Source organism: Trachurus japonicus, chromosome 24, assembly GCF_045865225.1.
Source record: "Trachurus japonicus isolate A0001 chromosome 24, Traja_1.0".
NCBI classification, from domain to species: domain Eukaryota; kingdom Metazoa; phylum Chordata; class Actinopteri; order Carangiformes; family Carangidae; genus Trachurus; species Trachurus japonicus.
In genome coordinates, this window is record NC_140930.1 from 457,259 (window position 1) to 476,319 (window position 19,061).

Genomic DNA, 19,061 nt, shown 5'->3' on the forward strand with positions numbered 1-19,061 from the left:
CCTCTATACACCTCTATACACCTACACCTCTATACACCGCTATACACCTCTATACACCTCTATACACCGCTATACACCTCTATACACCGCTATACACCTCTATACACCGCTATACACCTCTATACACCGCTATACACCTCTATACACCGCTATACACCTCTATACACCGCTATACACCTCTATACACCTCTATACACCTCTATACACCTCTATACACCTCTATACACCTCTATACACCTCTATACACCGCTATACACCTCTATACACCGCTATACACCTCTATACACCGCTATACACCTCTATACACCTCTATACACCTCTATACACCTCTATACACCGCTATACACCTCTATACACCTCTATACACCTCTATACACCGCTATACACCTACACCGCTATACACCTCTATACACCGCTATACACCTCTATACACCGCTATACACCTCTATACACCGCTATACACCTCTATACACCGCTATACACCTCTATACACCTCTATACACCTCTATACACCTCTATACACCTCTATACACCTCTATACACCTCTATACACCGCTATACACCTCTATACACCGCTATACACCTCTATACACCGCTATACACCTCTATACACCTCTATACACCTCTATACACCTCTATACACCGCTATACACCTCTATACACCTCTATACACCTCTATACACCGCTATACACCTACACCGCTATACACCTCTATACACCTCTATACACCTCTATACACCTCTATACACCACTATACACCTCTATACACCTCTATACACCTCTATACACCGCTATACACCTCTATACACCACTATACACCTCTATACACCACTATACACCTCTATACACCCCTATACACCTCTATACACCTCTATACACCGCTATACACCTCTATACACCTCTATACACCTCTATACACTACACCTCTATACACCGCTATACACCTCTATACACCTCTATACACCTCTATACACCGCTATACACCTCTATACACCTCTATACACCTCTATACACCTCTATACACCTCTATACACCTCTATACACCGCTATACACCTACACCGCTATACACCTCTATACACCTCTATACACCTACACCGCTATACACCTCTATACACCTCTATACACCTCTATACACCTCTATACACCTCTATACACCGCTATACACCACTATACACCTCTATACACCCCTATACACCTCTATACACCTCTTTACACCGCTATACACCTCTATACACCTCTATACACCTCTATACACCTCTATACACCGCTATACACCTACACCGCTATACACCTCTATACACCTCTATACACCGCTATACACCTCTATACACCTCTATACACCTCTATACACCTCTATACACCGCTATACACCTACACCGCTATACACCTCTATACACCTCTATACACCTCTATACACCGCTATACACCACTATACACCTCTATACACCTCTATACACCTCTATACACCTCTATACACCCCTATACACCTCTATACACCTCTATACACCTCTATACACCTCTATACACCTACACCTCTATACACCTCTATACACCTCTATACACCTCTATACACCTCTATACACCTCTATACACACCGCTATACACCTCTATACACCTCTATACACCTCTATACACCACTATACACCTCTATACACCTCTATACACCTCTATACACCTCTATACACCGCTATACACCTACACCTCTATACACCTCTATACACACCGCTATACACCTCTATACACCTCTATACACCGCTATACACCACTATACACCTCTATACACCTCTATACACCTACACCTCTATACACCGCTATACACCTCTATACACCGCTATACACCTACACCTCTATACACCTCTATACACCTCTATACACCTCTATACACCTCTATACACCGCTATACACCTCTATACACCGCTATACACCGCTATACACCTCTATACACCGCTATACACCTACACCTCTATACACCTCTATACACCTCTATACACCTCTATACACCTCTATACACCGCTATACACCTCTATACACCGCTATACACCTCTATACACCTCTATACACCTCTATACACCTACACCTCTATACACCGCTATACACCTCTATACACCTCTATACACCTCTATACACCTCTATACACCTCTATACATCTCTATACACTTCTATACACCGCTATACACCTCTATACACCTCTATACACCTCTATACACCGCTATACACCTCTATACACCGCTATACACCTCTATACACCTCTATACACCTCTATACACCTCTATACACCTACACCTCTATACACCTCTATACACCTCTATACACCTCTATACACCTCTATACACCGCTATACACCTCTATACACCTCTATACACCGCTATACACCTCTATACACCGCTATACACCTCTATACACCTCTATACACCTCTATACACCGCTATACACCTCTATACACCGCTATACACCTCTATACACCGCTATACACCGTTATACACCGCTATACACCTCTATACACCTCTATACACCTCTATACACCTCTATACACCTCTATACACCTCTATACACCGCTATACACCTCTATACACCTCTATACACCTCTATACACCTCTATACACCGCTATACACCTCTATACACCGCTATACACCGTTATACACCGCTATACACCTCTATACACCTCTATACACCGCTATACACCTCTATACACCTCTATACACCTCTATACACCTCTATACACCTCTATACACCTCTATACACCTCTATACACCTCTATACACCGCTATACACCTCTATACACCTCTATACACCTCTATACACCTCTATACACCGCTATACACCTCTATACACCGCTATACACCGTTATACACCGCTATACACCTCTATACACCTCTATACACCTCTATACACCTCTATACACCTCTATACACCGCTATACACCTCTATACACCGCTATACACCTCTATACACCTCTATACACCTCTATACACCTCTATACACCGCTATACACCTCTATACACCTCTATACACCTCTATACACCCCTATACACCTCTATACACCTCTATACACCTCTATACACCGCTATACACCTCTATACACCTCTATACACCGCTATACACCTCTATACACCTCTATACACCTCTATACACCTCTATACACCTCTATACACCTCTATACACCTCTATACACCGCTATACACCGTTATACACCGCTATACACCTCTATACACCTCTATACACCTCTATACACCTCTATACACCGCTATACACCTCTATACACCTCTATACACCGCTATACACCTCTATACACCTCTATACACCTCTATACACCTCTATACACCTCTATACACCTCTATACACCGCTATACACCTCTATACACCTCTATACACCGCTATACACCTCTATACACCTCTATACACCTCTATACACCGCTATACACCGTTATACACCGCTATACACCGCTATACACCTCTATACACCTCTATACACCTCTATACACCTCTATACACCTCTATACACCTTTAGAACACGGCTCTCTTGAATACTCGATTCTGATTGGTCAATCACCAATATTCTGCGGTGTTTATTTCTCGATAGACCACCGCTGAGCGGACCGTTGCTAGGGACTCCATAGCAACGGCCGACTCTGCATGTCCAGTCACGGCCGCTGTTTTGCTGAGCCTCCTCCCGTTCGTGCATTTGAAGCCTTTGATAATCAATCAGTAGATCGATGGATTACCATACACGTTACGATGTATTGTGTGTAGTCCATCTGTCATAAACAAGAGATTATGGGGTGCGTTTGTGTCGCGGGGCTACAGAGAGGAGAGGAGCTGTGACACGGTCAGAAGTTCTGATGCAAGTTTACTTTTCAGCCACGATGTGGAAATAACTTAGGAGCCTCCACTCTCCCTGTAACAGGTTACAAGTCGTTTATCAACATCACTATTAGTCCCAAGCTGTTTAATGACGGTAAAAATGAAACATAAAGTAAATATCCTGCATACTTTCTCTTTTCTGTGCTGCGCTGGTCAGAGCGGCGTCCTGAGCAACGGTCTAATTTTACATGAATAAAATCTCTTTTTATCATTATTTTGTGTTACATTATTGAATGATTTAGTTGTAGGCCGTGTTCTAAGCGGGATAATGTATAGTTGGTCGGTTGTTATACCTCTATACACCGCTATACACCTCTATACACCTCTATACACCTCTATACACCTCTATACACCTCTATACACCGCTATACACCGCTATACACCTCTATACACCTCTATACACCTCTATACACCTCTATACACCGCTATACACCTCTATACACCTCTATACACCTCTATACACCTCTATACACCTCTATACACCGCTATACACCTCTATACACCTCTATACACCTCTATACACCTCTATACACCGCTATACACCTCTATACACCTCTATACACCTCTATACACCGCTATACACCTCTATACACCTCTATACACCTCTATACACCTCTATACACCGCTATACACCTCTATACACCTCTATACACCTCTATACACCGCTATACACCTCTATACACCTCTATACACCTCTATACACCTCTATACACCTCTATACACCTCTATACACCTCTAGACACCGCTATACACCTCTATACACCGCTATACACCTCTATACACCTCTATACACCTCTATACACCGCTATACACCTCTATACACCGCTATACACCTCTATACACCTCTATACACCTCTATACACCTCTATACACCGCTATACACCTCTATACACCGCTATACACCGCTATACACCTCTATACACCTCTATACACCTCTATACACCTCTATACACCTCTATACACCGCTATACACCTCTATACACCGCTATACACCGCTATACACCTCTATACACCTCTATACACCGCTATACACCTCTATACACCGCTATACACCTCTATACACCTCTATACACCTCTATACACCTCTATACACCGCTATACACCTCTATACACCTCTATACACCTCTATACACCTCTATACACCTCTATACACCGCTATACACCTCTATACACCGCTATACACCTCTATACACCTCTATACACCTCTATACACCTCTATACACCGCTATACACCTACACCGCTATACACCTCTATACACCTCTATACACCTCTATACACCTCTATACACCGCTATACACCTACACCGCTATACACCTCTATACACCTCTATACACCTCTATACACCGCTATACACCTACACCGCTATACACCTCTATACACCTCTATACACCTCTATACACCGCTATACACCTCTATACACCTCTATACACCTCTATACACCGCTATACACCTACACCGCTATACACCTCTATACACCTCTATACACCTCTATACACCGCTATACACCGCTATACACCTCTATACACCTCTATACACCTCTATACACCGCTATACACCTCTATACACCGCTATACACCTCTATACACCTCTATACACCTCTATACACCGCTATACACCTACACCGCTATACACCTCTATACACCTCTATACACCTCTATACACCTCTATACACCGCTATACACCTCTATACACCTCTATACACCTCTATACACCGCTATACACCTACACCGCTATACACCTCTATACACCTCTATACACCTCTATACACCTCTATACACCTCTATACACCTCTATACACCGCTATACACCGCTATACACCTCTATACACCTCTATACACCTCTATACACCTCTATACACCGCTATACACCTCTATACACCTCTATACACCTCTATACACCTCTATACACCTCTATACACCGCTATACACCTCTATACACCGCTATACACCTCTATACACCGCTATACACCTCTATACACCTCTATACACCTCTATACACCGCTATACACCTACACCGCTATACACCTCTATACACCTCTATACACCTCTATACACCTCTATACACCGCTATACACCTCTATACACCTCTATACACCTCTATACACCGCTATACACCTACACCGCTATACACCTCTATACACCTCTATACACCTCTATACACCTCTATACACCTCTATACACCGCTATACACCGCTATACACCTCTATACACCTCTATACACCTCTATACACCTCTATACACCGCTATACACCTCTATACACCGCTATACACCTCTATACACCTCTATACACCTCTATACACCGCTATACACCTACACCGCTATACACCTCTATACACCTCTATACACCTCTATACACCTCTATACACCGCTATACACCTCTATACACCTCTATACACCTCTATACACCGCTATACACCTACACCGCTATACACCTCTATACACCTCTATACACCTCTATACACCTCTATACACCTCTATACACCTCTATACACCGCTATACACCGCTATACACCTCTATACACCTCTATACACCTCTATACACCTCTATACACCGCTATACACCTCTATACACCTCTATACACCTCTATACACCTCTATACACCTCTATACAACGCTATACACCTCTATACACCGCTATACACCTCTATACACCTCTATACACCTCTATACACCGCTATACACCTCTATACACCGCTATACACCTCTATACACCTCTATACACCTCTATACACCGCTATACACCTACACCGCTATACACCTCTATACACCTCTATACACCTCTATACACCTCTATACACCGCTATACACCTCTATACACCTCTATACACCTCTATACACCGCTATACACCTACACCGCTATACACCTCTATACACCTCTATACACCTCTATACACCTCTATACACCTCTATACACCTCTATACACCGCTATACACCGCTATACACCTCTATACACCTCTATACACCTCTATACACCTCTATACACCGCTATACACCTCTATACACCGCTATACACCTCTATACACCTCTATACACCTCTATACACCGCTATACACCTACACCGCTATACACCTCTATACACCTCTATACACCTCTATACACCGCTATACACCTCTATACACCTCTATACACCTCTATACACCGCTATACACCTACACCGCTATACACCTCTATACACCTCTATACACCTCTATACACCTCTATACACCTCTATACACCTCTATACACCGCTATACACCGCTATACACCTCTATACACCTCTATACACCTCTATACACCTCTATACACCGCTATACACCTCTATACACCTCTATACACCGCTATACACCTACACCGCTATACACCTCTATACACCTCTATACACCTCTATACACCGCTATACACCTCTATACACCTCTATACACCTCTATACACCGCTATACACCTCTATACACCTCTATACACCTCTATACACCTCTATACACCGCTATACACCTACACCGCTATACACCTCTATACACCTCTATACACCGCTATACACCTCTATACACCTCTATACACCTCTATACACCGCTATACACCTCTATACACCTCTATACACCGCTATACACCTCTATACACCTCTATACACCTCTATACACCGCTATACACCTCTATACACCTCTATACACCTCTATACACCGCTATACACCTCTATACACCTCTATACACCTCTATACACCTCTATACACCGCTATACACCTCTATACACCTCTATACACCGCTATACACCTCTATACACCTCTATACACCTCTATACACCTCTATACACCGCTATACACCTCTATACACCTCTATACACCGCTATACACCTCTATACACCTCTATACACCTACACCTCTATACACCGCTATACACCTCTATACACCTCTATACACCTCTATACACCTCTATACACCTCTATACACCGCTATACACCTCTATACACCTCTATACACCGCTATACACCTCTATACACCTCTATACACCTCTATACACCTCTATACACCTCTATACACCGCTATACACCTCTATACACCTCTATACACCTCTATACACCCCTATACACCTCTATACACCTCTATACACCTCTATACACCTCTATACACCTCTAGACACCTCTATACACCTCTATACACCTCTATACACCTCTATACACCGCTATACACCGCTATACACCTCTATACACCTCTATACACCTCTATACACCTCTATACACCGCTATACACCTCTATACACCTCTATACACCTCTATACACCTCTATACACCTCTATACACCGCTATACACCGTTATACACCGCTATACACCTCTATACACCTCTATACACCTCTATACACCTCTATACACCGCTATACACCTCTATACACCTCTATACACCGCTATACACCTCTATACACCTCTATACACCTCTATACACCTCTATACACCTCTATACACCTCTATACACCGCTATACACCTCTATACACCTCTATACACCGCTATACACCTCTATACACCTCTATACACCTCTATACACCGCTATACACCGTTATACACCGCTATACACCTCTATACACCTCTATACACCTCTATACACCTCTATACACCTCTATACACCTTTAGAACACGGCTCTCTTGAATACTCGATTCTGATTGGTCAATCACCAATATTCTGCAGTGTTTATTTCTCGATAGACCACCGCTGAGCGGACCGTTGCTAGGGACTCCATAGCAACGGCCGACTCTGCATGTCCAGTCACGGCCGCTGTTTTGCTGAGCCTCCTCCCGTTCGTGCATTTGAAGCCTTTGATAATCAATCAGTAGATCGATGGATTACCATACACGTTACGATGTATTGTGTGTAGTCCATCTGTCATAAACAAGAGATTATGGGGTGCGTTTGTGTCGCGGGGCTACAGAGAGGAGAGGAGCTGTGACACGGTCAGAAGTTCTGATGCAAGTTTACTTTTCAGCCACGATGTGGAAATAACTTAGGAGCCTCCACTCTCCCTGTAACAGGTTACAAGTCGTTTATCAACATCACTATTAGTCCCAAGCTGTTTAATGACGGTAAAAATGAAACATAAAGTAAATATCCTGCATACTTTCTCTTTGCTATACACCTCTATACACCTCTATACACCTCTATACACCTCTATACACCGCTATACACCGCTATACACCTCTATACACCTCTATACACCTCTATACACCTCTATACACCGCTATACACCTCTATACACCTCTATACACCGCTATACACCTACACCGCTATACACCTCTATACACCTCTATACACCTCTATACACCGCTATACACCTCTATACACCTCTATACACCTCTATACACCGCTATACACCTCTATACACCTCTATACACCTCTATACACCGCTATACACCTCTATACACCTCTATACACCTCTATACACCTCTATACACCGCTATACACCTCTATACACCTCTATACACCGCTATACACCTCTATACACCTCTATACACCTACACCTCTATACACCGCTATACACCTCTATACACCTCTATACACCTCTATACACCTCTATACACCTCTATACACCGCTATACACCTCTATACACCTCTATACACCGCTATACACCTCTATACACCTCTATACACCTCTATACACCTCTATACACCGCTATACACCTCTATACACCTCTATACACCTCTATACACCCCTATACACCTCTATACACCTCTATACACCTCTATACACCTCTATACACCTCTAGACACCTCTATACACCTCTATACACCTCTATACACCTCTATACACCTCTATACACCGCTATACACCGCTATACACCTCTATACACCTCTATACACCTCTATACACCTCTATACACCGCTATACACCTCTATACACCTCTATACACCGCTATACACCTACACCGCTATACACCTCTATACACCTCTATACACCTCTATACACCGCTATACACCGCTATACACCTCTATACACCTCTATACACCTCTATACACCTCTATACACCGCTATACACCTCTATACACCTCTATACACCGCTATACACCTACACCGCTATACACCTCTATACACCTCTATACACCTCTATACACCGCTATACACCTCTATACACCTCTATACACCTCTATACACCGCTATACACCTCTATACACCTCTATACACCTCTATACACCGCTATACACCTCTATACACCTCTATACACCTCTATACACCTCTATACACCGCTATACACCTCTATACACATCTATACACCTCTATACACCTCTATACACCTCTATACACCGCTATACACCTCTATACACCGCTATACACCTCTATACACCTCTATACACCTCTATACACCTCTATACACCTCTATACACCGCTATACACCTCTATACACCTCTATACACCGCTATACACCGCTATACACCTCTATACACCTCTATACACCGCTATACACCGTTATACACCGCTATACACCTCTATACACCTCTATACACCTCTATACACCTCTATACACCTCTATACACCGCTATACACCTCTATACACCTCTATACACCTCTATACACCTCTATACACCTCTATACACCGCTATACACCTCTATACACCTCTATACACCTCTATACACCTCTATACACCGCTATACACCTCTATACACCTCTATACACCTCTATACACCTCTATACACCGCTATACACCGCTATACACCGCTATACACCTCTATACACCTCTATACACCTCTATACACCTACACCTCTATACACCTCTATACACCTCTATACACCGCTATACACCTACACCGCTATACACCTCTATACACCTCTATACACCTCTATACACCGCTATACACCTCTATACACCGCTATACACCTCTATACACCTCTATACACCGCTATACACCTCTATACACCTCTATACACCTCTATACACCTCTATACACCGCTATACACCTCTATACACCTCTATACACCTACACCTCTATACACCGCTATACACCTCTATACACCTCTATACACCGCTATACACCTCTATACACCGCTATACACCTCTATACACCTCTATACACCGCTATACACCTCTATACACCTCTATACACCTCTATACACCTCTATACACCGCTATACACCTCTATACACCTCTATACACCGCTATACACCTCTATACACCTCTATACACCTCTATACACCTCTATACACCGCTATACACCTCTATACACCTCTATACACCGCTATACACCTCTATACACCTCTATACACCTCTATACACCGCTATACACCTCTATACACCTCTATACACCGCTATACACCGCTATACACCTCTATACACCGCTATACACCTCTATACACCTCTATACACCTCTATACACCTCTATACACCGCTATACACCTCTATACACCTGTATACACCCCTATACACCCCTATACACCCCTATACACCTCTATACACCGCTATACACCTCTATACACCTCTATACACCTCTATACACCGCTATACACCTCTATACACCTCTATACACCTCTATACACCTCTATACACCTCTATACACCGCTATACACCTCTATACACCTCTATACACCGCTATACACCGTTATACACCGCTATACACCTCTATACACCTCTATACACCGCTATACACCTCTATACACCTCTATACACCTCTATACACCTCTATACACCCCTATACACCTCTATACACCTCTATACACCTCTATACACCTCTATACACCGCTATACACCTCTATACACCTCTATACACCTCTATACACCGCTATACACCTCTATACACCTCTATACACCGCTATACACCTCTATACACCTCTATACACCTCTATACACCGCTATACACCGTTATACACCGTTATACACCGCTATACACCTCTATACACCTCTATACACCTCTATACACCTCTATACACCTTTAGAACACGGCTCTCTTGAATACTCGATTCTGATTGGTCAATCACCAATATTCTGCGGTGTTTATTTCTCGATAGACCACCGCTGAGCGGACCGTTGCTAGGGACTCCATAGCAACGGCCGACTCTGCATGTCCAGTCACGGCCGCTGTTTTGCTGAGCCTCCTCCCGTTCGTGCATTTGAAGCCTTTGATAATCAATCAGTAGATCGATGGATTACCATACACGTTACGATGTATTGTGTGTAGTCCATCTGTCATAAACAAGAGATTATGGGGTGCGTTTGTGTCGCGGGGCTACAGAGAGGAGAGGAGCTGTGACACGGTCAGAAGTTCTGATGCAAGTTTACTTTTCAGCCACGATGTGGAAATAACTTAGGAGCCTCCACTCTCCCTGTAACAGGTTACAAGTCGTTTATCAACATCACTATTAGTCCCAAGCTGTTTAATGACGGTAAAAATGAAACATAAAGTAAATATCCTGCATACTTTCTCTTTTCTGTGCTGCGCTGGTCAGAGCGGCGTCCTGAGCAACGGTCTAATTTTACATGAATAAAATCTCTTTTTATCATTATTTTGTGTTACATTATTGAATGATTTAGTTGTAGGCCGTGTTCTAAGCGGGATAATGTATAGTTGGTCGGTTGTTATACCTCTATACACCGCTATACACCGCTATACACCTCTATACACCTCTATACACCGCTATACACCGCTATACACCTCTATACACCTCTATACACCTCTATACACCTCTATACACCTCTATACACCTCTATACACCTCTATACACCGCTATACACCGCTATACACCTCTATACACCTCTATACACCTCTATACACCTCTATACACCTCTATACACCTCTATACACCTCTATACACCTCTATACACCGCTATACACCTCTATACACCTCTATACACCTCTATACACCTCTATACACCTCTATACACCTCTATACACCGCTATACACCTCTATACACCGCTATACACCGCTATACACCTCTATACACCTCTATACACCTCTATACACCTCTATACACCTCTATACACCGCTATACACCTCTATACACCGCTATACACCGCTATACACCTCTATACACCTCTATACACCGCTATACACCTCTATACACCTCTATACACCTCTATACACCGCTATACACCGCTATACACCGCTATACACCTCTATACACCTCTATACACCTCTATACACCTACACCTCTATACACCTCTATACACCTCTATACACCTCTATACACCTCTATACACCTCTATACACCGCTATACACCGCTATACACCGCTATACACCTCTATACACCTCTATACACCTCTATACACCTACACCTCTATACACCTCTATACACCTCTATACACCTCTATACACCTCTATACACCGCTATACACCTCTATACACCTCTATACACCTCTATACACCTCTATACACCGCTATACACCGCTATACACCGCTATACACCTCTATACACCTCTATACACCTCTATACACCTCTATACACCTACACCTCTATACACCTCTATACACCTCTATACACCTCTATACACCGCTATACACCTCTATACACCTCTATACACCTCTATACACCTCTATACACCTCTATACACCTCTATACACCGCTATACACCTCTATACACCTCTATACACCTCTATACACCGCTATACACCTCTATACACCTCTATACACCGCTATACACCGCTATACACCGCTATACACCTCTATACACCTCTATACACCGCTATACACCTCTATACACCTCTATACACCGCTATACACCGCTATACACCTCTATACACCTCTATACACCGCTATACACCTCTATACACCTCTATACACCTCTATACACCTCTATACACCGCTATACACCTCTATACACCGCTATACACCTCTATACACCTCTATACACCGCTATACACCTCTATACACCTCTATACACCTCTATACACCTCTATACACCTCTATACACCTCTATACACCTCTATACACCTCTATACACACCACTATACACCTCTGTGGGTCAACTACAAGAAAGCAAGAAAGAAAAACTACAGGTTGTGTATAATGATGTATTAAGAATAATTATTTAACTTTATAGTAATTTCTATATTTGATATCGGTGATGTAAATCTCTATCTATGTTTTAGCTCTATTCTCTTTTATTGTCTGTGGTGTGTTGTGTTGTGTTGTGTTATGACTTGTTGTGTTGTGTTGTTGTGTTGTGTTGTGTCTTGTCCGAAATAAAGATATAACAACAACCAGCAGCTGTTTATTAGTTGTATTAATTTCTTTTCCTTTTACAAAGCATTTTATAAACTAACGTGAACATGAGGAGTTTTCTGTGACAACAAGGGAACAAGTATCTACATATATAAAGAAAAGAAAGTTAAACAAGAGAAGAAATCTGTCTTCCATTGAAACAGTGACTCTTTCCATCACAAATAGATGACATTATAAATGATATCGTACCTTCGTCAACAGATGGGATGTTGAGCCATTTATTTGTGATTGCTTCAGTTTTCTAAGTTAAATATTTAGTTTTCACACTTATACTGAGACAACAGCCCCTAAAAGAAGTTTGTCCCAGTTTGATGTCAATCAGCAGCTGTTTAAAGTCATCGATTTGGTTTTTATTTTAAATATCACAGTCAATTAAGTATCTTTATTCTTAGTATGAGGAGACACGATGTGGACATGTGGACATCTATAACTCAGACCATTGATCAGCTGATGATAACCAATCCACAGGCTGATCGATGAAATAAAGTAAAATTAAAGTTATGGTCCTGATCTGATAGTCTGGGAGTTTCTACTGTGACACACACATTCATACTCAGACTAGAATTATTAACTATGAATAAATGATCAATACTCAATGAAAAGATATTGAAAAATAAATATTGATTAATGTTGTTTATATCAAACAATAACACACTTGATTTGTATAATTAACCGTTCTATGTTTGTTGAATAATAACTTGATATCAAGTAAAGGCAAAAAAGCCCCAAAAATATACTTTAAAAAAAAAAGAATAATAACTTCATGTAGTCGACATCATGATTCAAACTAATAAAATAAACATATAAAAATAAATATTTAAAATATTTTTAGGCAGATGAAAAAGTCTCTGAATCCTCTCTGACTTTTATTTTGAAGGATGACGTTTCTCCACCGGAAGTGGGTGCGTGCGGCTCCGCGCGGACCTGACGCACCCGAGGCCCCGCCCTCACACACCGGAAACGCTCCGGATACGTGACGTCATAGTGTGACTGACAGCGAGACGCCCACCGTGGTCTGACGTCATAGAAGTGACGTAGTTAGTCAGATTAAAAAAGTCTGTTGATGATTTTCTTGTTTTTGAGACATAATTATCTTTTTATTTATTCATCGTTTTATTGTGGAGGGTCACTTCCTGTTCAGGCCTGTTGGTCTGAAAGTCTGGAACCAAAGAAGAAGAAGTTTACAAATCAATAATTACATCATCATTAATATTAATAAAGTATATATATAATATAAATAACTGCTCCAATTTAAATGTCTCTAATTACACCTGGGTAGCCGACTTCACAGCCCCATGATGTCACACACCTGTCACCTGCGTATATAGACATTTTAAATAGGCTAGTATATATTGTATTATTTGAACTAGGATGAAGTGTGCTGACGAAATAAACAAATTGATTGATTGATTGATTGATATATATCTATACAGCTGTGGAAAAAATGAAGAGACCACTCCCAAAATGATCAGTTTCTCTGGTTTTACTATTTATAGCTATGTGTTTGAGTAAAATTAAATTATTCTATCAACTACCGACAACATTTCTCCCAAAACTGAAATAAAAATATGGTCATTTAGAGCTTTTATTGGCTGAAAATGACTAAACTAGTCTAAATAACAAAATATATCAAGTCTCTTCAGGTCCTTGATCCACTTCCTGTACTACCAACCTCTTTTGGTTCTAAGTATCCTTCTCTTTCTTCATTTGTTTTTCTTGTATCTCTGTTTATTTTTGTGGTGCAAATGACCAAAGTTTCAGAAGAATTTCACTGTAATTACTTGTAATTATATGTGACAATAAAGTAAAGTCATCTTAACTGTGGGCGGGGGGGCATGGCTGTGGATGGCCTAATTTTCTTTATCTGAACTTTGTATTATCAGTATTTTAACCTATTTATTGCACTCTCTGCACTTTATTTCTTTCTCTTTCCTTGGTGTAGTTGCCATTGTTACTGTTGTATATTCTAGTATGCATGTATGTATTGTATGTAAAAGGCAGTTGTTTCTTACGTCGCTACTTGTCCAAGACAAATAAAGTTCATTTGATTTAATTTGAACTTAAAGCTGTACAGAAAAGAAAAATGAATTTGATTCCACTGTGGGTCTTTGTAATAACTCATCTATCAGACGATGTAGGCCAAACTTTGTACAAAATTCTATTTTCCAGTAAATCCAGGATGAAAGTGTGGTATTTTTCCTTCACACTGGATAATGCAGACGCACGGATTATACGTCACATTGTTCACGATTCATCAGCCACTGATATTGGATCCATCATCTGTCAATCAAACGTCTGAGACACACACACACACACACACACACACACACACACACACACACACACACACACACACAGAGCTCGGTCTCGCCCCAAATATTGAATATCCCACCCGCTTGACAACGACCAAGCAAATTGGTTTTCCTTACTCAGGTAAACTCATAGAAGGAGGTGAAAAACAGGACAAACGGACATTTCTGAACACCTTTAAATTCAATTCAATTCAATTCAATTCAAAAACTTTATTGTCTATCACAAGGACAGAAAATTGTCATTAGTTTGGACTCCAAACAGTTAGACATACAAACACCAATGTAAAAACTCACATAAGAAATTTACTACCTTTTGGTTTTAAATATCCTTCTCTTTCTTCATCTATTTTTCTTGTATCTCTCTTTGTTTATGTTATGAAAATGACCAAAGCTTCATAAGAATTTCACAGTAATCACTTGTAATTACATGTGACAATAAACTGAGACATCAGTCGGTCCAAGTTGAGACAGTTGTGGCGTCTGTCCACTAGATGGAGCTGAGCTCCTTCCTGTCAGCTGAGTGATGGAGGAGGTGATGGAGTCTGGACTCAACCCAGTGGTTCTCAGAGTCTGGTCCAGGGACCCCCAGGGGTCATTCAGAGGGCTCAAGGGGGTCCACAACTTTTTATTGAAAGTTTAACACTTTTTTTTCTTTTTTCTTTTTTTTTTAGAATTTTAAAACTTTTTTTGAGAAATGTTTTACCACTTTTGTTTTATAATAATAATAATAATAATAATAATTATTATTATTATTAAAATTATTATTATTATGTTTTTTTTTTAGACATTTTAGCACATTTTCTAGAATCTTTGAAAAAACTTTTTTTTGAGAATTTTTACCACTTTTTTCTAGAAATGTTTAAAACATTTTTGGAGAAATGTTACCACTTTTTTCCAGAAATTTATTTACAATATTTCCACAAACTCACGCCATCGGCCCTAATTTGAACGTACATTGACTAAAAAAGTAAAGTTCTTCAGCCTCAGAACAGATGTTTGTGTATTTGTGGAGTTTGCTTCATGGTTTTGTCCAGTGGGGGTCCGGTGGTCTAGTTAGAGTCATTTGGGGTCGTGGATGTGAAGCCTCAGTCTGCGTCGTGCTGCTGGTCCAGCTGGCCGGTCCCTCAGCTCATTACCGGCTCATCAGCTGTAAGGAGATTAAAGCAGCACAGCAAGTTACCGACGCCTGAAAACTGCTCTTCTCTGCCTCAATATCGTCTTCTCCGCAGCTCAAACCGCGGTCCAGGTCCAGGTCCAGGTCCAGGTCCAGGTCCAGGTCCAGGTCCAGGTCCAGGTCCAGGTCCAGGTCCAGGTCCAGGTCGAGGCGGCCGAGGACGAGACGATGATGGGAATCTGGAGCGGACGAGTGGAACGACCTCCAGGTAAAAACTCTGTAGTTGTTGTTCATCTGCAGCTTCACAAACGTGTGTGTGTGTCGGCTTCAGGAGTCGGTGTGTGGATGAGTGGATGAGTCGTTGGTTCGGTCAGAGTGTGTTTGACTCAACAACAGCGTTACACGTCGGTGTCGTAGCCGTATAGCCGTCGTTTGTTCCCATGGTAACAACATGTCATGAAGCGGTTCGTCTAGACGTTGTTATGATTCTCGTGAAGCGTTTTGTGTTTTTAACTCTGACCTTCTTCCTCTTCCCTCCTGCAGCGCCGCGGCCCCGAGGCTGAAATCCCTCGGTAAGCTCCTTATGACGCTCCGCTCCGCAGCGATCCTTCTCTTTCTCCTCTGACCTCTGACTGCTGACCTTTGACCTCTGACCTCTGAGAGGACGACGGGTCGACAGGACGTCTCTGAGTGGTTTTCATTCAACGCAGACGAAGCTCTGATCGTGCAGCGATGAAGACCTGAAGCAGCAGACATCGTCATCGAGGAACAGAGAGTAGAAAGTCTCATGTAGCTCCGCCCCCCGGTGGCTGCAAGGAGAACTGCACCTTTACTTTACTTTATTGTTTTATTGTGCGTGGACAGTCCCAATTAATCAACTGCATCAAATGACAGTAAAAAGGGCTTTAGCTTTAGCCAGCAGGGCTAATACTCTGCTGTAGTCCCCGGCCAGGTGACAATGGGCATCCTAAAATACAACAACAACAACAATAATATATTACAACACAATGATTAAAAATAATCACTAGGGATAGAACAGGTCGGCATCAGTTCTTCAGGCGCCGGAGTGTTGAACCATGTTTGCCGGCGCTCGGACGTGACACTCAGACAGACCAGTGGTCAGTGTTGAGCCGGAACGAGTTCAATCAACCATCGTTCATGAACTCCTTCATATTTTGGGCGAACGTGAACCGAACGTTCAGTATTTCTGCTTGATGAACGTTATTGTAAACGCGTTCATTCTAGAGCCTTCTGGGTAAAAACCAGCTACAACACTCTGTAAACAGGCGTTAATATGCAGCGGAAAAACCAGCCAATCAGGCAACACCTATCAGCTGTTTGGATCAGTGGTGTGGAGGAACACTGACCCAGCTGGTTAGTAAAAGATAAACAGGTTTAGAGAGGGAAGTCCAAGTCATTTCACATATTTGAGAATTTTATAAAATAGTAATGCAACTAGTAACTACTACTGGTTAAAACTGCTAAAATAATAGCCGTCTGTGGTTCAGTATGGGCTGAGGCAATCATTTAGATAATAATAGCTTGTAGCAACATATTGATAAAAAAAGAAAAGAAAAAAGAACTATGAACTAGTTGAG